Source organism: Alligator mississippiensis, chromosome 16 (assembly GCF_030867095.1).
Source record: "Alligator mississippiensis isolate rAllMis1 chromosome 16, rAllMis1, whole genome shotgun sequence".
In the NCBI taxonomy this organism is placed as follows: domain Eukaryota; kingdom Metazoa; phylum Chordata; order Crocodylia; family Alligatoridae; genus Alligator; species Alligator mississippiensis.
The window spans coordinates 22,127,364-22,153,237 of NC_081839.1; the positions used below are offsets into that span (position 1 = coordinate 22,127,364).

The window sequence follows — 25,874 nt, forward strand, 5'->3', positions numbered from 1 at the left end:
TAGCTTTTCTCTGCTCTAGGAAATGCCAGTTCAGGCAGATGCTGTAACTTGGGGCAGGATTCTGGGGCCTTTCTGTACCAATCTGCCAACTGAGCATGTTTGTAGTTTTTTTTTTTTTTTTTTTAAATTAAAATTGTGTGAGAGCTTAGAGCTGGCAAAATGTCATCCTGACCAATGTGTGCTGATTTAGCATGCAATTACCTTAAAGCACTTGAAGTCAGTGGGACTTAAGGTCAGACTGAATATTGATGTTATGCTCATAGGTTGTAGGTTGTAGCCTTGTTGGTCCAAGGACATAGGCAGACAAGGTTCTTTGGGTAAATCTGATATCTTTTATTAGACCAACTTAAATATTTGGAAAAATTCTTCTTTGCAAGCTTTTGGGTATAAATATGCTTCATCAGGCTGAGGAAGCATCTTTAGTTGGTGTGCGCTCTTCCTGGATGGAATGAATAGTAAAGAAGCCAGAGGCTGGTATGCATGCAAGAAAGCCAGTCCGTGAAGATGTAAATTGAGGAGTCAGTGGGTGAGAGACAGGTGGGAGGGGAAGGGGAATGAATGTAGCTGGTAAATAGTGGAGAGGTACCTGGGGAGTCAGATGTCAGGCAGGTTATAATGTGTCCTAAATCCAATATGTGTATTTAGTCCATTATTTTTTGTATCCAGGAGGTTGATGAAGTGAAGTTCATAGGCTCATCTGTGAAAAGTGTTTTGTAAATTCCCTTTGAGGATTAGAACTGAGAGACTGGAGAGAGAGTGGTTTTCTTGTGAGAAATGTGCCCCCACAGGTAATTGGGTATTCTTCCCTTTGATAGATTTCCGGTGTGCGTTCATTCTGGTATGTGGTTGTTGTTTGGTTTCTTCTACGGAAAATCCTCAAACAGTTGCAACCCATACTAGAAGAAGACCCAATTATTAAAGAGATCTTCCCAGAACCACCCACCCTAGCCTTCAAACAAACACTGAACCTCATCACCAGAAGCAAACTTCCTACAGCCCAAAACGCACCGAATGGCTCCAGACCATGCCGTGAGAAGAAATGTAAAACCTGCCAACATATCTCCACCACCCCCACAATTATTATACCCCACACCAGAACCATCAGCATTCCTGGATCTTACAGCTGCACCTCCAGACATGTAATGCATCTCATCCAAAGCACCAAATGCCCTGATGGAAACTACTTAGGAGAGACCAAAGCACAGCTGCGCACCAGAGTGAACGCACAATGGAAATCTATTCAAGACCAGAATGCCCAATTACCTGTGGGGGCACATTTCTCACAAGAAAACCACTCTCTCTCCAGTCTCTCAGTTCAAATCCCCAAAGGGAATTTACAAAACACCTTTCACAGACAAGTCTACAAATTTTATTTCATCAATTTCCTGGATACAGAAAATCATGGGCTAAATATAGACATTGGGTTTATGACACATTATAATCTGCTTGACATCTGACTTCCCAGGTACCTCTCCACTATTTATCAGCTACATTCATTCCCCTCCTCACCCCAGCCTGTCTCTTACTCACTGACTCCTTAATTTGCATCTTCACAGATTGGCTTTCTTGCATGCATACCAGCCTCTGGCTTCTTTACTATTCATTCCATCCAGGAAGAGCACACGCTGCAGACACTTCCTCAACCTGACAAAAGGTATTTATATCCGAAACCTTGTAAAGCAGATTTGTTCCAACTATGGTCTAATAAAAGATCAGATTTACCCAAAGCACCTTGGATGCTGCTGTTATGCTTAGGCATCTTGCTGTGTTGAGGCCAGAGAAGAAACCTTTTAAGCAGAGGCACTCCATGTTTCCTGCCTTGGTTCTGATGGGTGTTCTCTGTAGGACTGACTGAAGTAGAGACTCCCTGGTCCACTTGGTTCTTGCTGTTCTGTAGCTTTAAGTAAGGACCTGCTAGTATTGCTGCCCTTTGCAATGTGGAGACTTATCTGGGCCTAAGCTTGATGAGGAAAAGTTTGACTTTTTTGCTGCTTGTGAGTGGATTGCAAAATTCCACGCATTTTGTTTCCCCGATTTTTGTCAGCAAGTATTTACATGTGGAAAAGAATTCAATCTCCATTAGTTCCTTAAATCATCCATTCAAGGGAACAGAAAGAGTAATCCATGCAATCCAAACCATGTTATTTAAGGAATTGGCCCCCGATAACTTATGTATGATTGGAAATTCATGTACTTGAAATTTTTTAAATTTAGCTTTGCGTATTTGGATCAGTAAAGGGAAAATGTTTGCATAAGAAGCAGAGTATCATTTATCTGATCTAACTTTTGAACCCACATTTAATTTATTGAAAACATTCTGCTGAAAGAGATTCATTCCCCACTTTAATTCAGCAAGCACTGGAATGGATCATCTGGAGAGGTGTGGGGAAATCTCTATCACTGGAATTTTTTTAATGCAGGTGAGAAAACATTTGGTATAGTTTAGGAGAGGAACCTGCAATGAGCAGTAGACTAGAATAGGTGACCTCTCCAGGTCCCTTCCAGGCCTATTCTTTTTCCTTTTTTCCTTCTTCCTGTTTCTTTTTATTTTTTCTGATCTCCATTCACATCCCATTTTTCCTCCATCTGTTTGCGCAGTTTATTTCATGCAGCAGTCTCCTACAAGAAATTTCAGTCGTTAGGCCTTGGTTAGGGGATATGAAGTGGCAAGCAGCTGGTTCTTGGCTTGTAATCAATCCTATGAGCCATCTGCTAGCTCCATAGGCTGCTAGTTTGACTCCCATGGTCATATTTCAGAATAGGGATGGAAAAGCAAGCTTGATTTTTGAAGACCAGGGCAGCTTTGATGTTTCCAGGTTCTGTTTTATCTCCATTCCCATACTGAATACAACTACCTCAACACAGGTAGGCGCATTCATAGTATTCCATGCATTAAAAATCTTGTTGGCTAATGTCTGTCTCTTATGTCTTGATGATGGCTTCGAAGTTTGGTACAAAACAAGCTTTCGCTATATGAAGTCTTAGCATTATATTCACAGTGCTTCCTTCAGTCTGGTGTGTGGTGCTAGACATGTGATACTCCATTCTTCTTTAGCTGTGTGTATATATTCATCACTCAGATATCTAAGCAGTGCAGTGACTGTTCTTGCTGCTGGGAGCACGGTGCTGCTGTGATAACAGCTGCTGTGGGTATTCTTTTGATGTTAGGATTGTTTAGACAATTCTAGCAGTTGAATGTACTTCTGTGATAATTTCTCATATAGTGTGACACTTCATTCTCGCCCATAATCCCATTTACCAAGGAAAAGGCAGGATGTACATCTTATAAAATATGGACTCGTGCATCATGGGCGATAAGATGGTCTCAGGTTATGCTCTGGATTTACTGCATCTGTTGTCTGTCCAGTTGGCAGGACCATTTTGTTGGCCAAGAGGAAGTGCATAGAGGTCTGCATGAATTTAGCATAGCATTTTAATGCAAACAAGTCTTCTCAGCCCTGCCAAAACCATACTAATCTTCCCCACTTTATTCATGTTTTCAAAATTGCTTCATGTGAATTTTGACGTCAGGCTCTCAGTCTCTTTGGGATGTGGGTGGTTATCTACTAGTCTGTTTCTGTCCCATGATGTCAGGCGAACAGTCTCCATCTGTTTTGTTAAAAGTGCTTCCAGGCCCTGCGTCACCATTCCTGTTGATTCATTGTTCCCCTCTGGCCTTAAAGATTTTTCCAAAAAAAACACAAAAAGAAAAAAGAACCATGGGATTTTTCCAGCTTGGAGGCTGTTGCAGGGGTTGCTTCTGTCAGGTGGGATGACTGGCTAATCCATGACAAACCTTATTGCATGTGGATAGAAACTGCACTCAGCTTCCATCCCCTGCCTGCTGCCTGTCTTTACAAACTTGTTTCCCAGGTGCCTTGCTCCTGATTATCTATGGGTGACTCCTGTAATAGGATACAGTCATGCTTGTCTCCTTTAACAGGACTTTGAACTGGCCAGTGCCTGTATGGCACAGATTTACTGTGCTGTTCTCTCGATTCGTATCTCAGCTGAGTTGAAGCCCAAGAGCCAGCAGGGTCTTCTCCCTAAGCTTGTTTTGGCTATTTCTGAAGCTGAAGCTTTGCCAGTTTCCTTTTCCATCCAGCTGACGTTTGTCACATGTTGCTAATCCAGGCTAATTTGATTTTAATCTGCTCAAACCTGTCTCTGGCAAACACATTCAGTTAAGTGTCGTTTCTCCCCTGCACTTAATGTCGTGTGTGTGTGTGTGTGTGTGTGTGTGTGTGTGTGTGTGTGTGTGAGATGCCAGCTGGTTACCAAGGCCAGGGACAGACATTCAAAAAGCCTGACCCTGAATTATTTCAATCTTTGCAGGTTAGGCTAACCTGGCTAGGCTGAACCAGTTTGCATATACACAGACAATCCCTCTGCACTGAAAAAATGCAGGCACATGCCTGCAGTGGCTCAGGTTGGAAGCTGGGGTGGGGGGGCTAGAGCAGCCCTCCCTTCCCTTCAACAGTACTGAGCTGAGGGGGTGGGGGGGCATGGCCAGGCCCTGGTAGGATGCTCAGATTAGGGAGGGGTTCTACCCCCCTCGCTGCTCCTGACAGGAAGGGAGCCAGCAGGGAGTTGATAACACAGCATTTATCACCCCATCAAGAAAACAAAAGTCTGTCTCATTAGTTCAAGTTCTTGTTAAACAGCTTTTTCCAAGGTAGGAGGGAAGGAACATTACCACCTGACCTGTTGATTAGGTCCAAAAAGCCCTAAGCGGACACTGTCCTGTCTGCCTTACACAGACACCTCTCAGCATTAGCTAGCATACCATGTGCTGGCTACAGTCCGTGTTGTGGGAGAGGGCAGGGGGGGAATCCCTGTTTGAGCAGGGAGTGGTGGGGCAGGGGGAAGCCAGGCAGGGGGGTGGGGCCATCCCTGCTCTGGAGCAGACAGAACAGCCCAGGGCTGCAAAGCATCTGGGAGGCTGGGGGACTCTGGTTTAACTTAAACCAGGAAGGGGTCTGGGACAGACATTGTATACACCAGTTTGACTGAAATCAGTTAAGTCTGATGCTACATTCAACCAGGTTTATCTCCAACTGGTTTCAGCCATTTTCAGACTGGTTTATGTGTACTGAACTTATGTTCTGTTGCTGGTTTAAACCAGTTTATGATCACTTAAACCAGTTTATGTGTAATGTCTGTCCCTAGCTCAAGAGCACGCTTGTGTGAGGTACTCGGTTTTTTGAGTGTTTAGCTTTTCAGATTTTCAAAGGTGCACACTTCTCACAAGACAACCACTCTCTCCAGTCTCTCAGTTCTAATCCTCAAAGGGAATTTACAAAACACTTTTTGTAGATGAGCCTATGAATTTCACTTCATAAATCTACTGGATACAAAAAATAATGGACTAAATATAGACATTGGATTTATGACACATTATAACCTGCCTACCATCTGATACCCTAGGTAATCTCTCTATATTTTATCAGCTACATTGTGTCACAAGGTAGCCATTATTCTTCCTTTGCCCTCCCCACCTACCTGTCTCACATTTATTGCCTCCCATGGCCTCTGATCCTCACTGCCATGCATTTGCATTTTCACAGACCAGCATTTTGTGTATTGGCTTCTATTCCATCCAGGAGAACACAACAACAGCAGACTCTCCCTATGCCTGAAGAAGGGTGTTTGGGCCTGAAAGCTTGCAAAGAGCAATTTTTCCAATTATTTAGTTTGTCTAATAAAAGATACCACAATTACCTAAAGAACCTTGCCAGCTTTTCAAAGGGGATCAACAGCTGCTGGCAGCCCTAGCTGCTCTTTGTTCCCAGCTCAGGTAGCTCTTGAGCAGCAGCAGGGCAGGCCTTATTCCTGCTCGAAGGGAAGGTCAGGGAAGTTGTCTGCGTCTCCCAGACACCCTTGGCCTGTCTCAGGCTGGCTTTCTTGTGGATATGGCTGATAGGAACTAACAGGGAGTTATCTCTTCATTCTACATAGTGTGCTGCTTCCCATTGATCTAATCTTGCTTTTACTCCAGTGCCATAGACAAAAGAGTCCTGCCTACCAGAGGATCCCCTGATCCTTAGTCCTTGTAACTATAGGCTGCTTTCACTGGTGCTTTAGCCTGTAGCTCCTTGGAAGAGCAGATTCCTTTATTCTCTCTGGGCCCAGTTGCCAAAGGTGAGGTCCTGAAACATGCCAACTTAGTACATTACACTGAGATTCTAGTAATGGCAGCTTGGAAGTAATTGGTTTAGAGCAGGGGTGGGCAAAATGCAGCCTGCAGGCTGAATGTGGCCTGCAAAGTCATTCTATCTGGCCCACAGGGCCCCTAAAAATTTTAGAAAATTAATATTAATCTGCCCTGGGCTGTCTGTCATGCAGCCCTTGATGGCTTGCCAAAACTTAGTAAGCAGCCCTCTGTCCAAAATAATTGCCCGCCCCTGGTTTAGAGGCTGCACCCATCAGGTGTTGTCCCATTCCAATGCCAGTGTCATTCTCCTGCCAAAAACTAGCCAGTGTCCAGCGCCTTTTAAGTTCACTTCCCATTGTAGGAGAAATCAGTAATGTGGCTGCCAGGTAATTGTCTTAAATATATCTGATTTACTTATTTACATTCATGCTCCTGCCATGGAAGGAGAGGAGCTGTTTGTAACAGCTCTTGGTCAGAAAGAAGCAGGATGCAATGTTGAAGTACGGACAGGCCACAGCAGCTCTGAGTGGGAGTGCAGCACCCTCCAGGGAGCCTCCTTTAAGTGTCAGGGCTTTGTAGATCCATCCCCTCCAGCCATGTGCTTTGCTGCTGCTGAGGCTCGTCAGCTACCTATAACTTTGCCGGTTCACAGTTAGGTTTCTTTTAGGGTCTGCCCTGGGATACGGAGCACAGGACTAGTGGTGGTAGAGCTGGGGGGTGGGCTGGTGGGTGCAGCATGGTGCAGGGTATGGTTGGAGGCACCAGGATTTGGGGATGAGTAGGAGACCCCTGGCGGGTGTCAGCAGGGTTTAAAACCATTGCTGTAGTCAAACAGGGTTGCCAACCCAAGAATTGTTTTGTTTTGTTTTGTTTCTTTTACTTCAAACTTTCTGACAACCAAACTTTTAAAAACCTTTTTACTATGGTTGCTGTTAAACCCCTAAATTTGAATTCTCAGCCCTTCTAACTGGGGCTTGGCAGAAGAGTTAGTCATTTTTACATAATGTAAATGTATTGGTGAAATCATGTGTCTGTGGAAAAAAGGTTTGGTTGTCAGTAAAAAATAAAAAATAAAAACATCTTTAATTGGTAACCATGCTTCTAAGATTCTTGGTCCTATTGCCTCATTCCCAGGGCACAGTAATACTCTAAGAATTGTCTGCTTTTTGTCTTGGTCTCTGAGTAAGCTCTCTTGCTTCCTCTACTCCCTTGCATAATTTAAAATGAACACTACAGCATATTGTCCTAATGACCAAAATTTGCTCTTATGCTAACAACCATGACTCCGAAGACTGCATGTAACAGTACCTCAATGAAGCCTGGCATAGAAGAATACTCTTACTAATTGTAATTTAGTGGACTTGAATCTAACTCTATTTCCTCTTGTAGTTCCTAATGTCCAGTGCCTCTCTTTAAATAGGACTGGTTTTTCACTTTTTTTGGTGTCAGTTAACGCAAGGCTACGACTTTGGTCTGGGTTTCTCCATTGTGCTTCAGAAGACAGTTGTAAATGTCAAGTCCTGCTGTGTTTTTTCCATTACCTTCACCTTTCATCCACCCACCTACTTCAGGAGGTGGTTGATAAATAGCTTGAGATTTAACACTGGAGTCAGGGTTTCGGGTTGGGGGAGGTGAGGGAGGATCCCAGGCCCCTGATCGTCTGGCCGACTAACTGACTGATCCCATCAGTTGTCAGACCCAGCATCGGACTGAGAGTAAGGGAGCTACTGGGCCTACTTCCAGGTCTGACGTGGCTCCCCCAGCATTGCACAGAGTTCATGGAAGTCTGTGGTCTTGGGTGAATCGAGGATTTTGAAAAGGGGGGCGCAGATGGTGTAGTGCATCATCACATAACACAAAACATGTTTCTCCAGTTAAAAAGAAATGAGATGCTTTACTAATGCTAGGGGCCTAAGGCTGTATTATTCTGTTTAAAATCACAGCAAAAACAAATATAACTTTATTGGTATGTGCATAAATTTGCTATTATGTATAAAACAAAACAAACTAGACCAAAAATGAATATAAGATGCAGTTTCATTATTCCTGTAGTCATTAGAATTAAACTGACATCTCTCAGATTCAGAAAACAAAATATAGCCTTGAGCATCTTGGCAGTGCATCCAGTGCTTCACTGAAAGTTATTTTTACACCTGAGTTATTGTTCAGCTGAGTTAGTGTTTTTAGCTAGAGTTAAAAACTGTGTGCCACACCTTTAAATAGGAACTACATTATCAGGAGCAGCTAACAGACAGCAGACTTGCAGAAGGAAGGATAGCTTGATTGGTGGAATATCTAGACCATTAAAAAGGAGAGAGGGTTGTTAACACCTGTGGAATGAAGTGTTCAGAAGGAATCTGATGGATTATAATGAGCCGTGAAGCCAATCAAGTCTCTCAGTTCTCAAGGCTCTGTCCTAGGGCCTTTACTTTTTAACATCTTCATCAATGATGTAGACATTGGTGTCAGAAGCAGGCTGGCCAAGTTTGCTGATGGCACCAAACTCTGGGGTAAAGCTTCCACACCTGAGGACAGGAGGGTGATCCAGGCAGATCTTGACAGGCTCAGGAAATGGGCGGATGAGAACCTGATGGTGTTTAACACCAAAAAATGCAGGGTTCTTTACCTTGGGAAGAAAAACTTGCAGCATGCTTATAGGTTTGGCAGTACTATGCTGGCTAGCACTACAGATGAAAGGGACTTGGGGGTTATCATTGACCACAAGATGAACATGAGCCATCAGTGTGATGCTGCGGCTAGTAAAGCGACCAAAATGCTGGCTTGCATCCATAGATGCTTCTTAAGCAAATCCCAGGACGTCATTCTGCCGTTGTACTTGGCCTCAGTGAGGCCACAGCTGGAATATGATGCCCAGTTTTGGGCTCCACAATTCAAAAAGGATGTGGAGAAGCTTGAAAGAGTGCAGAGGAGAGCCACGCGCATGATCAGAGGTCAGGAAAACAGACCTTATGATGAGAGGCTGAGAGCTATGAGACTTCAGCCTGGAAAAGCGCAGGCTCAGGGGTGATCTGGTGGCCACCTATAAGTTTATTAGGGGTGTTCATCAGGATCTGGGGGAATGTCTGTTCACCAGAGCTCCCCAAGGGACGACAAGATCAAACGATCACAAACTCCACCATGACCAATTCAGGCTAGACATAAGAAAGAACTTCTTTACTGTCCGAGCCCCCACGGTCTGGAATAGACTGCCGCCGGAGGTGGTTCAGGCACCTACTTTGAATGCCTTCAAGACACTTTTGGATGTTTATCTTGCCTGGATCCTACGATCCCTGCTGACTTCCTGCCCCTGGGCAGGGGGCTGGATTCGATGATCCCCTGGGGTCCCTTCCAGCCCAAATGTCTATGAAATCTATGAAACGTAATCATCTTTCATCAGCTCTTAGTAATATCAGGGTTTAGGCTGTTTTTGGGCTACTGGAGGGTGAGAGAGACTGCTGGGGGTCAGTGCCATGCAACAAAGGACTCCCAACTCCTTCCAGCCCGGGAAGGCTTTTGCTGTGATGCTGCAGCCTGCGCTTCCCCTTCCTTCCAAACACCTGAGCTTGTCTTCTATCGATGTGGTCACTTTCTCTTTTTAAAGAAATAGCTCTTTCCCTGAGTAATTTGAAGCCAACGCTGGAAAAGGCCTGCTCTGTCCCTGACTAAGCACCAGAGAAAGCAACATGTGAGCTGGCACCATCTGTCCCAACCACTTTGGATACCAGCTCCAAGCCTATGGCATATTACAGTGCTTGCCACTTCCAGCCTATTAAAATACCTTGATTGCTGCAGTGTATCTCTACAGTAACAGTCCAGACTCACTGCCAGGGCCAGTGGGGGTGCCCGTGGAACCACTGCTTACAGTGAATGGCAAACTGTGAGCCAGTTGCTGGTCCCAGTCCCTCAGTGTTGGGGTGGCATGGACACCAGTCCATCTCCTGTGGTCCCAAGAAGGCTTCTTGATACCAGTCTTAGCAGACAGCCCAGAGACTGAATGTGCCATGAAAGATCAACTCCCTGTTGGTACAGGGATCTCTGTTTTGAAACATGGCAGAGACATGCTGGGAGAGCATTGAGGTAAGGATTTTCACAATGGCCATATTATTTCTGAAGCCAAGGATCCAGCTTTGAGGCCAGAATGGCCTCAAATCAGCACTGAAATCACTTAAAAATTAAAAACAAAACAAAACAGGGCTAGTTTGTTGAGTCCTGGGGGGAGGGGTTGATAGTCAATGAGCTTTTACACTTGTCACGTGAGAAATCCTCTTGTAAAGTACCATAGAGATGTGCAAGTATTGATACTCCCATTTTACAGATATGAAAACTGAGGCATGCAGGTTGCAAGCCTACTTTTAAGGCACTAAGCACCCACTACTAATTTTTTTTAAGTCCTTGATGGCTTTGGGTGGTCAGTCCTGGGGTCTTGCAATGAGCCTTTGGGATAGTGGGATAGTTGGGAAGAGAACTCAGGGGACTGACTTTGAGCAGAGCTTTATGATCTAGTTATTAATGTAGCCTGTTTCTTCTCCATGGGTAAGATAACAAATGCCCTTTCATCTGTGTACTCTTCCCCAGCAATCTGGTGCAGTATCTGAGTAGGAGGCACAAAAGGGCTGCCCTTCCTGTGTAGTCATGCCCAGCTCTCAGGAGCTTTCTGTCTTTTCTTGAGAGACTGATGACCTTTGATGGGTCTTTGGGTCTTGCACAGAAGAGCAGTGTCCCCCGTGTGGTACAAATATATCAGGTAAGCAAGGGCAATGTGAACTGAAGAGGGAGCCCTGATTGCTGAAAAGCCTGGCGAGGAAGATTGTAAACTCAGCAGAGCTGATGCTGGGGAGCTTAGTGGGGATTGAGCAGGGATAAGGGAAGATGAAGGGAAATGAAGAACACTAGTGAGCCATGTTGTGATCCTGCCTACTGTTGCAGGGTACAGAAGTATGACTGTAATAGGGTGGTGCTGCTGTTCTAGGGGCTTTGGCTTTTGATCCATCTTCATCAGCTAGGTTCTCTGGAGCAGCAGCCAGGAGCTGAGACGCTAGGTAGGAAGAAAATTGAGCCTAACTCTTGGAGCAGCTGATCCCCTCTCTGTTGTCTGAACTCCTGGGAGGGGAAAGTTAGAGCTATGCCAGAAGCCTTAGAAGAAATGCCTTCACATTCTTTGCTCAGATCTCCCTATGGGACCTCTAGATGCTGCTGGTCTGTTTATCCTTGGAGGGACATTCATCTTACAAATGAGACATAGCCCTTGCCGACCTGGGAATCTTTAAGGCCAGGAGGCTGCCCCAGTGCCCTGGTCAAGCTCCAGCTGTGTAACTTGTGTCTTGCTTGAATACATTCCTCCACATGTTTTCAATAAAACGCCTTCACATCTGTGTTAGTTCTGTCGATGCATCTTTACATGTGCTCTGAGACTCAAGAGTTGGGGGAGAGGGGGAAGGAGAAAGGGGGCACTTTAATTAGAGTGGCTCCAAGAGTCACTCTAGCAGCGTCTTGTGTATTCAGCGTTTGGTTTGAGCTTTAGTTACAGTGCCCCCACTGCCATTTTGAAACACAGGGATGCCGAATACGCAAGACGAAGAGGCTGCTGGAGTGTGTTAATTAGCATGCTCCAGCAGACTCAATTAATCAAGTCTGCTCCAATGCGCTGTAATCACAGCATGTTGGAGCAGCATCCCCACATGTCTACAGGTACTTTTGGAGGTGGTTGGAAGAGGGAATTTCCATTCCTTGGGAAATTCCGATGTTTGAAAACAAATATATATATTTGTTGGGGAAAGCTAGTGAATTGTCAAGTGTTTGAATTTAAATCAATGCTGAAATAAAACATATTGATTCACAAAGCCGCCTTACATGTTGTCTGTGGAGGGTGGGGCCAACAATGGTTTCTAGCGCTGTGTGAAATTTCACCAGCCATTTCGTTTCAACACATTTTGAGGTTGAAACAGCAAAATTGAAACGAAACAAAGGGTGTTGAAACAGCCTCAAAACAAAACGAGACTAGTCTAAGCTTTTTGAAAGTTGAAATGTTTTGACCATAGTGCTGGGGGTAGGAAGTCAGTCCAGCTGGACGGGTCTTATTCGACCTGGAGGGATGTGGGCAGTGGGGTTCCCCAGGGCTCGGTCCTCGGGCCCGCACTATGCAACATCTTCATCAGTGACTTGGGCAAGGGGGTAGAAAGCACCCTGTTCAAGTTCGCAGATGACACTAAGATGTGGGGGGAAGTGGGTACGCTAGTCGGAAGGAGCAGGCTGCAATCGGACCTAGACAGGTTACAGGGGTGGGTGGATGAGAACAGGTTGGGGTTCAACACTGACAAGTGCAGGGTACTGCACCTGGGGAGGAAGAACCAGCGGCACACCTACAGGCTGGGGAACTCCCTTCTTGCCAGTGCTGAGACAGAAAAGGATCTTGGAGTCATTATTGATGCCACAATGAACATGGGCCGACAGTGTGGGGACCCGGTCAGGAAGGCCAACCGTACCTTGTCATTCATCCACAGATGCATCTCAAGCAGGTCCAAGGAGGTGATCCTCCCCCTCTATGTGACACTGGTCAGGCTGCAGCTGGAGTACTGTGTCCAGTTCTAGGTGCTGCACTTCAGGAGGGATGTGGCCAATATGGAGAGGGTCCAAAGGAGAGCCACCTGCCTGATAGGGGTCAGCAGGGCAGGCCCTACGAGGAGAGGCTACAGGACCTGAACCTGTTCAGCCTCCACAAGAGAAGGCTGAGGGGGGATCTAGTGGCAGTCTACAAACTAGTCAAGGGGGACCAGCAGGCACTGTGGGAGTCCCTGTTGCTCCGAGCAATCCCAGGAGTTACAAGAAACAGCGGATACAAGCTAGAGGAGGGTAGTTTCAGACTAGACATTAGAAGGCGCTATTTCACTGTCAGGGCAGCTAGGATCTGGAACCAACTTCCAAGAGAAGTGGTGCTTGCTTCTACCCTGGCGGTCTTTAAAAGGAGGCTGGACAAACACGTTGCCGGGGTCGTTTGACCCTAGCACTCTTTCCTGCCATGGCAGGGGGTCAGACTAGATGATCTTGTCAGGTCCCTTCCGACCCTACCAACTATGAAACTATGACTTCCCATCACCAGCGCTAGATCGGGTCGGGGCCGGGGAGTTAGCCTAGCCGGGTTAATTCCCTGTCCCCGGCTGATCTAGCGAAATATCGAAACCAAGTTGAAACAGCTTTACTGTTTTGATAAAGCAAAACGGAACAGCTGTTTCGAATCTAAATGAAATTCGATACAAAATGCTGTTCCATCCAAACTTCAAAACTCAAGGCAAAATGGAACGATGCCGTTTCACACAGCCCTATTTTCCTTGGCCACTTTTTATTTAAGGAAAATGTTTTCCACCTCAGGCTTCTCTGCATTGTTATTAAGTATAAAGGAATTAGCATTGACTATAAATAAGGCTATAGTCCCCACCTTGTTAAATCTTGATGCTTATTTGCCAGCTATGGTTACTGTACTATGCTTTGTGCCATTGCATACCATAACCAGGCTTTCTTCATAAGTTCTATTCAGTTGGGTTGTGTGTAAATAAAGTTTTTTCCCCCACTTCCAAAAGTACAAACCGTGCCAAAACCAGCACAAAGCTGCAAAACCAAGTGCCCTTTATTCCCAGTAAACTGTTGCTAGGGTTACCATACATCCAGGTTTTCCTGAACATGTCCTCTTTTTTGGCCCCTGTCCTCATGTTTGGGTGGGTTTTTAAAATGAGAGGAAATGTCCAGGTTTTTGGTCTTTCCCTGCTCTCCTGGGCTGGCTGCTTGGGGCTGGGAGCAGTGGGCAAGGTGATTGGCTGTTGGGGGCCTTGTGCTCCCTGCACAGGCCCCGGCCAGGTAAAAAGACACTGTGTGTGTTGTGTATGTGTGCAATGTGGCTGGCGGGGCAGGGTGCTGTGGGTCAGGAGTGCAGGGCACTGGCAGGGCTGGTGGGGCAGGGGGCTGTGGGTACACAGTGTGGGGCACCAGCAGGGCTGGGGGTTGCAGGTCTGGAGTGAGGGGCACCAGCAGCGTTGGGGGGCAGGTGGCTGCAGGTTGGGAGTGAGAGGGGGCTGGCAGGGCTGGGGAGGGCAGGGGCTTAGGAGTGAAGGGCAGAGGCAGGGCACGGGCATATCTCTGCCCGCCCCCCGTATCTCCCCCAGCCCCCACAATCATATGCCCCTCCCCCTCACAAGTGTCCTCTTTTTTGATACTGGAAATATGGTACCCCCAAACTTGAACCAAAGTCATGAAACTGAAGTAAATATGTGCAATCTTAGTAAACAATTCAAAATGGAACTGAAATTAATATTGTTTCCTGTTCTGGTAAAGTGTTTAATGTAAATCTGCTCTAATACCAAAACAGCCTAAAGATAAAGTTCATCAAAAAAAAAAGAAAAAGCCAGATATAACCAACGCAAAAAGTAGCAGTAACTAAAATGCCACCTGAAATGTGTAAAAACACAACTAAGGCAACAACACCTCTAAAATCTGGGTTTCTTAGGTTTCTAACTTTGGGGTTCTATGTATGTTATGCTTACTCATGTGCTTTTAGCTTGTAGTAGTATCATTTGCTAGTATCAGTATATTATCATCACATACTGCATATTACCCCTGCATAAATACTAAAGTGTTACAAGAAGCACACTCCTATCAACTTAAATCCCACATGCAAGAATCCCAGGCCCAACCTATAAAACAAAGAATTGGGTAAAAACTTTCTACAGGTTGTACAAGAAAAGGTGCAAACCAGTGTAAACAGGTGGGGTATAAATGGGTGTAACAAGGTAACCTCAAAACAGTGCCTGGCTCCCCGGGTTACCTTCTATCTGTACATTATGCTTTTCCAAAACAATAGGTAAACATCCTCTGCTATAAAAGACAAACAGGAGGGCAATGTAGGCCTTGCTGGTGTGCTGATCAGTATATATACTGCTCACACAATGGCTTTGTTAAAGCATTGAGCAGGGTAGGCCTGACCAATGCATTAACTCCCGCATAAACAAATTTTGGCATGTGGGCCAGATGGGCTGTCCTGCCCGAACGTGGGAGGGAGAGATGGCTGTACAAGGTGTCCAGTACCAGGATGATAAGACTAGAATAGGAAAACCCAGGTCAGGATATGAAACAAGCCCCTGGTACAGGACTGTTTGAGATATTCAAGATATAGGTGGAATACAATGTGTAATTTGCTTTGCTCATTGTATAAAAGGAGAATTGGAAATCAGGGAAACTTTGTAGCAGCCTAGGGGAGCCTGTGTGGTGTTGTGCCAGCTACTTTGTCACAGGTACAAATGCCTTAACTCCTTGCCTGTTGTACTTGTTAGACCAAAACATGTTAGGGCTGTGCTTGTACACGATAAACCTGGCCAAATCTTTGCCACCAAACTGACCCTGTGATTATTTTTTAAGGCAAGATTTGTGTTGCGATGTCCTGGCTGCAACTTTTTGCTGGAATTGCAGTTTCTGAGACTTCAACACTAACAACACCTCAATAACACCTTACAAGAACAAGAGCAACAACACTAATAACCAGGGATCTTGATTCTGTTTAAAAATCCCAAATTCTCTGATTAACCCTACCCCCTCATCTCTAATTAAACCCCCCCCAAATGCATGTTTCTCCCTGATTACAATGAAATGCCATTATATATATAAGTATCAGTTGAACACAATGTTTTATTGATAGATGTACAATTTTAAAGCAGTTTGGAAGCCTACCAGTGCCTCAGTCATAAAATAGAATTCTAAATACCTATATATTTTGGTGCTTGATTTTTGGTTTTTTTTCTTGTAAAAAATCAGAGCTCCTCTGCCACCTTCACTCACCAGGACATGGGTCCAGCTGTGGTTCCCACCTCCACTCCCCACTGCTTTGTGGTGCTGAGCAGCCTTGATATGCTGATGCCTTGTCCCTACCCCTGACCCCCAGCCCTCCCATCCCTGCCAGTGCCCCTCACTCCTGACCCCCTGCCCCTCCCAGCCCTACCAGAGGGGGCCCCAGCTACCAGGGCCAGGGCCTGCAGCCCCCTCCCCCTGTAGCAGCACCTGAGCCCCCCTGGTTTCCATGGCTGAAGCAGAGTGCAGAGCCCAGCATGCCCCCCCATGGAGAGTGGAGCCAAGTGAAGCCCATGGGGGCTGGGGGAGGATGCAGGCTGCCTGCAGTGGGGCTCAGGGCTCCCCACCCTGCTGCCCTACCCCCGGGGGCTTCCATGGCCCCATGGGCAGGACCTGGTGTGGGAGGGCGGGAAGGCTGAGTGCTGCTGCTGTGGGGAACCCTGCACCAGCCCTGCCGCCATGGCAAGGTACCTCCTGCCCACCCAGCAGCAGTGGAGGGCACAACTCCATGCCGATGCTGGTGCTTCCAGGTGGGTAGGGGGTGTGTCACCATGGTGACATGGTTGGTGCAGGGGTCCCAACAGCGGCAGCACTGAGCCTTGCTGCCCTCCTCTCCAGGTTCCATCCCTGGAGGCTCCTGGGGAGAGGGCAGCAGGGCAGGGCCCTGCCATGGGCTGAGTCCTGCCATGGGCAGCCTGCATCCTCCCTAACCCTGTGCACAAATCTGGAGGGGCAAGTGCCCCCCGTGACCCCCTCCCTGGGAATGCACACTGGAGCCAGCTCCCCACCCCCCCCACCCCCCAACCCCTGGATGATCCAGCCGGCCCCACGGCCATGCATTCATACCTGGGCCCCATGCACCACCCTGGCTGGGTAGTGTCCTCGGCCCCAGCCTCCAACCATGTCCCACTCCCTCCCTCACAGTGGAGGCCTCAGTTCTCCCTCCCCACTCCCCCATGCCCACTCCTTTCACCAAGACTTACCTGCGGGCAGCTGGGGGAACTGCTGTCCACTATGCCTGGCTGTATTCTTGGCCACATGTATGTGTGTCCACATACACTTGGTACCCCCTGTGTCCTGCTCCCCCAGCCCTAAGCAGCTCCTTGTAGACTGGAACTCTTTCAGCCGGCAAGGCGAAACCTGTGGTTTTCCATGTTTTTCTCCTTTAAAAGAGAAAATCTGTGTTTTCCCTCAGTGAAGGGAAAACCTGGATCTCCGGCAATAATATGACTACAGCGCTGTCCTCTGCCTGCCTAGTTCATAAAGCCCTTTGGAATCTTTTCAGTTACTGAAAAAGGTTACTCTGTAACCAGTTCCCCTGGTGCTTTTTGGGAGAGGGTTATACACAGTAATCCCTAGTGCAAACCACCAGTGGGATAAGGATGTTGATAAGAGATCAGAAAGGTCTTTCCATCTGTACTGTCCCCCTCATTCAGTGCTTGGACTCTGGCTCAGCAAGGAGGACTACTGCTCATCTCCACTGAGGTCTGGGGTTCAGGCATGTAGGAGGCACTATAGTATGGCTCTGCAACAGGCTCCATCATGGCTTTCCTGTTTGTTGTGTCTCCAGATTGGATGTGCTCATTCCTCAGTCAGTGGTGCAATGGTCCAGTTTTCTTCTTTAACTGGCAATTTTAGTGCAGCCCTCATCTCCTTCAGGAGGCCTTTGGGGGTGCGGCAGGTGTGAGCTTCCTTAATAGAGTGCAAGTGGAACAGGACTCCAGTTCCTGCTTACTAGACTGCAGCAGATCTGCAAATGAGAAGTGCCACCACTCTTCAGAGGTGTAGGCTGTTGCTGTGTTGGTCTAAGGACATAGGCAGACAAGGTTCTTTGGGTGAATCTGATATCTTTTATTAGACCAACTTAAATAGCTGGAAAAAAAATTCTTAGCAAGCTTTCAGGTTTAAAAGATCTTTGTCAGGCTGAGGAAGCATCTGCAGTTGCTTGTGGTTTGATTCTTATTTACACCAAAACCCCCAGCCCCCTACATCACTCTGGCTGCATTAAAGAAGCCTTACAGTGGGTGCAAGGGTAATTTTGGCCCTCTCTTCAGGCTTTTTTAGCTGTTACAATGAAGTAGAGGGGGCATAGTTTAGAAAAGTTTTGCCAGCAAAGCTACTTCAGTGAAGGCAAAACCCTCCACATTGGAGCTCTGCTTATATCAGCGGAGGAGGGCTCACATTGCTGTAGCTTTTGTTACTTCCATGAGTGAAATTAAGTTTGATGTCAGCCGTCAATCAGGGCTTCTGCTGATTTATACAAATGGTATTGAAAAGCACTGCTGAGAAGTAGGGCCATGAAGGACTTGTCAACTTTTGAGAAATCATAGAAAAATTGAGCTGAAATGGACTTTAAGAGGGATCCTAACTCAATTCTGTACCTGATGCAGGATCGTCCTCATTTGCACCATTGCAGACCAACATTAGCCTGACCTGCACTTGGAGACTAGGAGTGATGGATATTTTACAAGCTCTCTTGATTAATCCTTTCTAGTGCTCCTCCCTCACCATAGTTAGAAATTGTTCCTAAAACCTAACCTAAATCTTCCTTCTTTGTGATTTATACCTATTACCTTTTGCCCTGGGCCAATGTGACAGAAAACGATTGATTTAGAATTGAAGATTAGTATGATTGGAAAGGACCTCCAGGTCATCTAGTCAACCTTTTGCTTAATGTAGCATTGCCCCTAATTAAACCATCCCAATCAAGTATCTGTTTAACCTTTGTAACAGCCTGTTTTGTATTTGAAATATGTGTTCAAATCCCCTCTTGGTCACCTCTGAGGGCTGAGGGATGATTCTGACTTCTGTTTCTTTAGAATAAAAAAGCCCTGCATGCTCCCTAGGCAGCTCTGAGATAAGTGACCACATTTATTTTTAAAGATCTAAGTAAAGTCTTTAGGCTGAGTAGTAAGAGTTTACTGAACTCTCTTTGGTTGCTAGACAATGTTGTGTTGTACAAACATACTTTGGGTTCTTTAAAATGCACTTGCCTTCTGACTTGCCTCTTTGAGGCCTCTTTGAAAATAGAGTAAAGAGCACAGCAGGCAACAGGCCGAGTTCTGCTCTCAGCAACCTTTGGAAGTGCAATAGTCTGTCTCTGCAGAGCCTGTTTGGATCCATCAGTTGGGTGTTGGGGTATTTAGTTCCAAATTGGATTATTGAACCACGTGAAAGGTTTTGCAGTGAGACCTATTTCCTTCACTAAATGCATCTGAAAAGTCTTCATAAGCATGTGTGAATTAAGCTTTTCAGCAGTTTGTATGTGTGGAAGGCAAAAACTATCCCCATAGGCAATGACAGGCATGCAGCTCCCTGATGTAACTCATGGTGCTTCACAGACAGCACCATGAGTTACAGCAACACACTTCCCCCCCACCCAATTCAGGGAGGTTAGGGATCAAGCTCCACTTTGGAGCCAATCCAGGAGGAGCTGTCTATCTGAGGCCTTTCTCTCCAAGCCCCACACCCCACCTCCCAGCTACAGTGCTGTCTGCAGGATGGGAGGAGAGAAAGGAGGGCGGGGATCTCTGGGCTGGGGTTTGCCCAGCGTGTGCTGTAGCAGGGGAGGGTGGATTGGAGCTATTTCTTAAGCACCTTTTATTTCCTGCCCATTTACCCACCTCTCTTCCTTCATGTATATATTGATTTTAATACCGCATCCCAGCACAAGTGCTATTTGAGCAGATGTTGCTTTCAGTGTTACCAAGAACTGACTGGCTGTACGTGTCACTTCCAGTTTGGGACAAATCTGGTGATGGTGCCAGCCTGGGAGCCCTGCAGCACGATGGCTGGAAGTGGGGAGAGGGAGGGGTTAGGTTTCAGAGGCGATATAGAGCCACAGCATGTACTACTGGCCTTCAACACATATATAACAAAGCTCTCCCTCCTACAACTCTGCCTGCTTGCCTCAATACTCCTTGATGAGGAAACTCTGGAGGCCAAAAGCCCTTTGTGTTTCTGGCAGGGTGGTACTGCCCGGGTAGTTGCAGGGCAGTTCTTTTGTCCACCCAAGTGTCCTTCCTCCATTTCCACAGCTCCTGATGGAGTCCTACCCCTGGAAATGAGAGGGGAGTTTCATTTTCATGACCTGCTAAATCCTTGGGCTCCCTGCCAAGGCTGCGCGCTGGAATGTGTACACTTGCTCAGAATTCATTGCTCCTGTGTTTCTCAACAAAAATTCAGTCTCTCCTTGTGGGAGACTTGTACTTTGTTTCCAACTTATTTGTTTTTCAAGGAAAATCCAATGATCTTTTCCTTCTTAAATTAAAAATGTATAGGTTTTTTTTCTCTTCCTTTTCTCCTTTTTCTCCTGAGAAAAAAATGTGTGTCCAGTCCAATTAGATTCGATGCAGCTAAACTCATACAAGACAGGCTACCCAACAGCCTTCAGATGGCAGCAACATTCATCCAATCTCAAGCTGGTATGGATGGCAACATTTTAGAGGTTCAAATCTCCACCTCTTTACTCAGCCTTTGTGGGATATTGCCCGTCCTGTGGCCCCGAGGCCTGAGGTTTTTGAATCCAGTGGTCTGATTGCTGTTGTCCATGCTGTCTTTGGGGTAAAGGCTCAGCAGGTGTATAGAAATTGGTGTAGGACAGATGACTAACAGAAAAGATGAAAAGCACTGACTTATGACATGGGAAGAGTTGGGTTTTATTTCTTGTTCTGCCACAGACTTGTTTCATTACCTGCCCCAGCAACTGTGGGGCATTGCTGTGCCATGGCAGTCAGAGCAGCGTAAGCACCAAAGGTTAGCAAGGCAAAATCGAATAGAATTACATTGATCTGCAGGACCTGGGATGTGCCTGTGCTTTCTCATTCTGTCAGTGAAAAAGTACTGAAGGTTGCTCTGCTGACTAGACACGAGAGAAAGCCCCTGGCTCTTACTGATGGTTTTTCTTTTTCTCAGCTGTATGTGGTTCCCTTAAGTCATGGGACTCCCTTGAGATCTCATCAAGCCACTGGATATGTGTGCAGCTGACTGAAATATGCTGTCAGTCCTTTTGTTCCCCAGGATGGGGAAATCCATTCCAAACCCTGCATTTACCAGTTTGATTTTGTGTGTTTTGGTTTTTGGCCTACCGATCTTCTTTTTGAGAACCAAACTTAAGAGCCTGAAGTCCTGCCAGGGACAGTTAAGCTGTTAATAAAACAGCCTTTAATTGTGGCAATTGTAAGGAGATTATCTCCCTGGACTGCATTCAGTTTGGACAGTTACGTGTCATGGTTTTACTCTGCATCTGGGTTTCCCTTCCTGGACTCCAGGCCTGTCCTCCTTTGGAGGAGCGCCTGTCCTGGGTATTGCTGGAAGTGGTTTGTGCTTTGCAGCCTGTGGCTGAGGGAGCACATACAGTAAGGGCTACATTCGCCACTGCAGACCCTTGAGGCAGTTCTCTTTCCCATGTGCAGAGGGTGTTGGGAGACATGAGGTGCAAGGACAAGGGACGCAATCCTTGCAATGATTCTTGTGTTCAGAGCTGCATAAGGCAGCAGAATGGTTTATCAAAGGAACGAGAGGTAGGGCTCTTGGGTTTGTTTCCCAGCTCTGTCACTGTGTGACCTCGCACAAATGGCATAATCCATCATGTGGTTTTTTCCCCTGTTGCAAATGGAGCTAATAGCTCCCTGACTCTGCATGGGTGCAGCACTAGAAAACCCACTAATTATTGAAGCACTTGGAGAATATTGATAGCTGTCCTGTATGTAGCTAGATGTCCCCTTGCACATCCTCTGGGTTTACATACTACTTGCTGGATGTGATGGATGTGACATGCTGGGTATGGTGGCTCCCAGACAGTTGGTCATGTTCTTGGGGTGAAGCTCCAGCTGGGGCTATGTGTGGAAGGTGCCCCTCCCCAGTAGCCAGACATGAGATGATGTTGCTGGTAAAGATCTTAAATGGCTTCAGGCACCAGTTTGGCAGAGGTTTTGCATTCGGGTGTTGCTTGTCTTTCCCGTTCCTCCTGATTGATTTGTCATAGTCCCAGCCATTGCTGCTTCCATAGGTTCTGGCTCTGAATGAGTCTGTTTGCCTATCCAGCAGCATCCCAGTCTGGGATTCTTGGAGCCGATATAGATAATACTGGTTTCAGGATGTTATGGCTCATGACATTACACAGCTGTGGATACCCAAGGCATCTGTAGCAGGTTGGGCTGGAGATGTATAAGCCCTGAGCCTGGGCCTGAGCTGGCCAGCCAGTCCAGCCTTGAGAGCCAGGAAGTGAGGGGCTCCTAGCAGCAAAGCAGCAGTACTCCTGAATAGACAGAAAGGGAGCAACTGTGCAATGCCAGGAACAAGGGAAGGTACCTGAGGCAGAGAAGGGCTTGTTATATGGGCAAGTGGCCTTGGTTTTATGTTGTAACCTGGAGTAGGTTTGTGTGCCTGCCAGAGGGCACAGATACTTGTTATTAAGTTGCCCTGGTGGTTTCACCTGGAGCCCTGCAAGGGCAGGCTCAAGACCTACTTAGGGTGCCGGTAGCTCAAGAGTGACTGAGCGTGAGAGCAGAGTCTGAGTGCCCAGGAAGCAGCTGCATATGGGACCTGAGGGTCCCGAAGCCCAGAGGTGGGCTGTGCAGGTGACCAGAGGGGCTGAGCGTGTAGAGGGGCTAAGTAGAACAAATATCAGGTGACATCCTTGAACTACAACACCTGTGAGGCTTGGGGCATGGTGCAGGGGCAGAACAAAGCTGTGCAATTAGCTCTTAACGCTACAGGAGTCCAAGCCTATTGAGCCAGAGGGCTGAGTGGAGACTAGTGGGGTCCAGGAGAAACCTGGTGGAGATTTGTAAGAATTAAGTCCCACTCTAAAGCCTCCCTTACTCAACCTTTAATAAGAACAAGGCATGGTGGGAGGGCTATATTAGGGGTGGAGCCGGGCAGGAGCCACACAGCCACCCTTGTGGCCTGGACATACTACACCTGCTCTCTGTGCAACCAGTTCAGCTTGGGCAGCAGCACCTACCCTGCCCTTCCCTACCCTGCCCAGGTACCTCCACCTGAAGGGAGTCCCTGTAAGTGTGAGCAGGGACTTCAGGGCCTGGAGTTGCTGCTCTTGTGTGTCGTGAGCTGAAGAGCTCTTCTCCCTAGGGAGCGCTGGGAACGCAGTTTTTCACTCCCTTCTCTGCTGCTTCCTCCCTCCTTATCTTGCTTTCCCAGTTCAGAATGAAAACATTCCATTGCCATGCTCTCAAGGCTGGGAGCATCCTGGCACACTCACGCTGCTTGCATGTGACTGGCAATAACCATCTATCTTGCCTTTGCTGGGACTGCGGGGGGAGGGGGGGGGAGAGGGCGGGGTGCCTGATTCCCCTCCCCTGCCTTTCTATGCCTGGGGTTGCTCCTCTGCAGACTCTGCCATCCTGTGGGAGCTTATAGCCTGAGCTCTGCATCTGGGAGGTTGTGTCCTGAGTCCCTTCACTGGTGTGTGCTCACAGACTGGCTTTTGGAGGGTATAGGATTTGATCTGCTCCTGCTCTGGGGTTTGCTGGAGCTGCCAACCCAGAGGGGAACTGCTTTGTATCCCATTGCCAAGCTGTGGAGCCTCCCTCTCTTCTGCCCTGCTCGGAGAGATGAGCATGCTACCCCATGTGTCAAGGCCCCACTTAGCTGGTGAGGGAGAGGCAGGAGGGAGCAGCATGCCTGTGAGGGGAGATGGGACCCTGAGCGATGCATCCTCTTTGCATTTGCTGCTAATAATAAAAAATCAGTTGCTCCACGCTGTGCCCATTTCATGTTCTTGCTCAGGGATGTCTCTCACTTGGTCCCTCCCTCCTGCTTGCTGTGCAGATGGGCTGAGAGAGCTGGGGGGAAGTTTACTCCGTTATGGCCATAGCGACTCTCTCAGTGCACACACACACACGCCTCTTTTTCCAATTCTGTGGTTTTCCCTCTGACTACAAGCTGCGCAGACTTTCGATTTTGTGTCACACGTGTCACCTCTAGCTGGGGGAAGACCAGGCAGAAAGCCAGGAGACACTGGCCCGCAGGGGGCAGGCTGCCTGCCCCAAAGCATCCCTGCCATCTCCTGCCTGGGGAGTGGCTTAGTCAAGGGAGTGCTTAAGGACCGGGGCATCCGGTCTGACAGCCGCTGGCTGTGAGGGATCCTTGTTGGGAGCCAGGGGAAGGCAGCACCTGTGCTGGTGGTAAGTACCCTTTGTTTGCCTTGTTGCTTTAATGGCCGTTGGCTTGAGAATTTATCCTTGTCCCTCCCAAATTCATAGGAGATACCGGAGGGCAGCTCTACCCAGCACACACCTCCCACTGCTCCCATTCCTCCCAGTAGGAACTGCATTCTCACCTGGCTGCCTCCTCACTGGTAACTGCTGCAGGCGACCAGTGGTTCCTGGTTTCGCTGCATGGCGGGATCAAGGCAGGCTGGCGTTCTGTGTGGTGGCGATTGAGGACCGTGAAAGCATCCCTGCTTCATCCAAACTTGGCGGAGGTATGATACAGCTGGCGAGACGGTGTTCTGGGGGGATGAGAGACTGGGGCTTCCTTCCCGGTGCTGCCACTAGCTCCCTGGGTGATGTTGGGCTGATGCATGGCCCTCCTGTTTCCTGCTGTTAAAATGAAGCTGTGCCACTGCCCTCCCCTGCAGTGGGGTTGGGAAGGCTGCTGTGGTTCCTGTCTTGCTCTGAGCTCTGTGGAAACTGCTCGCACAATGTTTAGTGTTACTTGAGCCGACGTGTGAAATGTGGGTTGGCAGTGGCAGGATGTTGTGCCTTTTGGGTGACTTCCATATTCACTCTTCATGGCTTATTTTCACCACAGAGGACAAGATGTGTGCTGGTTGTTGATAGCAAGGTGTTCTTTACATTTGCTCTGACTGAGCATGAAATAAAAGGAGGTTCCCATGTAGGACCTTGCTGTGGGGGGAAGCTTTGCCTTATGTTCATACCTGCTGTTGCCTGGGGCCACAGTGTGCTGGTTTTTTCCGCTTCCCATGTTGGCAAGAAGTTTTTAAAGAAGTCAAGAAGCAGGAGCTGCAGTATTCAATTCCTAGGTGCCTTTCTGGTTTGTACAAGGGGAGTTGACACTTACTGTAATTCTAGCAACTCCCTGGGGTTTACACCGTCTGGGAATCTGGCCTCATTCTACTGCTCAGAGACCTCTAGAAATACAAAACTTTTTCATCTATATGTGCAGAACCTAAGGTATTGTGGTGATGCTGCTGCAATCTGCAAATATGAGCAGCTTCAGTCTCTCAGCTCTTCCAGGGAGGTTTGTATTATCTCTGTTTTTGCAAATGAAGAAGGTAAACTGAGGTACGGTGACAGGGGAGGCACTGGGCCTGGAACCCAGGGGTCCTCATTCTTGCTCTTGGGCTTTGAGTCCTCAGCCTGTGCTTCCTTTCTTAAACCACGTGAGGAATACATTGAACCAGCACTGTCCCTAATAACAATCCCCAGTTCTTAGTGCTCTTCATAAATCTCAGCATTCAAGAAAGGAAGGCAGTACTATTGTTATCAAATCAGAGGGGAATGGATGGGAGAGACAAGGATTTCTTAGGGTGTTATCTTTTTACTGGACCAGCTATGTAGTTGGGATCAGGTTGGACAAGTTTTCGAATGCAAGAAGGGAACTGAGGTATGGACTTGCAGTGACTTCCCAAGGTCGCTGGGACTCAGAATTCTTTGCTCTGTCCACTAGGTCATGGATGCGAAGCTTGAATTTTCAGAGAAATTTGGGGATAAGTGGCTTCCTTGATTTCCTTGTTGTTTATTTGCATGCATGCATCTATTTAAAAGAGCAGGAAAGTTGCAAAGTCCAGCTCTGAAAAATTAGGAAGCGCTAGCCTTTTCGTTCTCTTGGTAACTTTTTAGATCAGCCCCCTTCACATCTGCATTGTGACAGTCAATCGTGACTGTTTTCTAAAGCATGCCTGCTC

General features: G+C 47.3%; 1 protein-coding gene across 8 annotated transcripts in view; it reads left to right on the forward strand.

Moving 5' to 3' along the window:
* ST3GAL4 (ST3 beta-galactoside alpha-2,3-sialyltransferase 4) overlaps positions 1-25,874 on the forward strand; it is a 185,585-nt gene that overhangs the window by 32,243 nt on the left and 127,468 nt on the right. Inside the window, exon 1 of one of the 8 annotated variants that reach the window (XM_059719738.1) lies at positions 24,111-24,129. The exons of 6 other annotated variants lie outside the window; for them this stretch is intronic. The gene's annotated coding sequence lies outside the window, so the exon portion shown is untranslated. Of the gene's footprint in view, positions 1-24,110; positions 24,130-24,281; positions 24,429-25,874 lie in introns of those variants that run through there. One more of the 8 variants, XM_059719737.1, reaches the window with a different exon arrangement.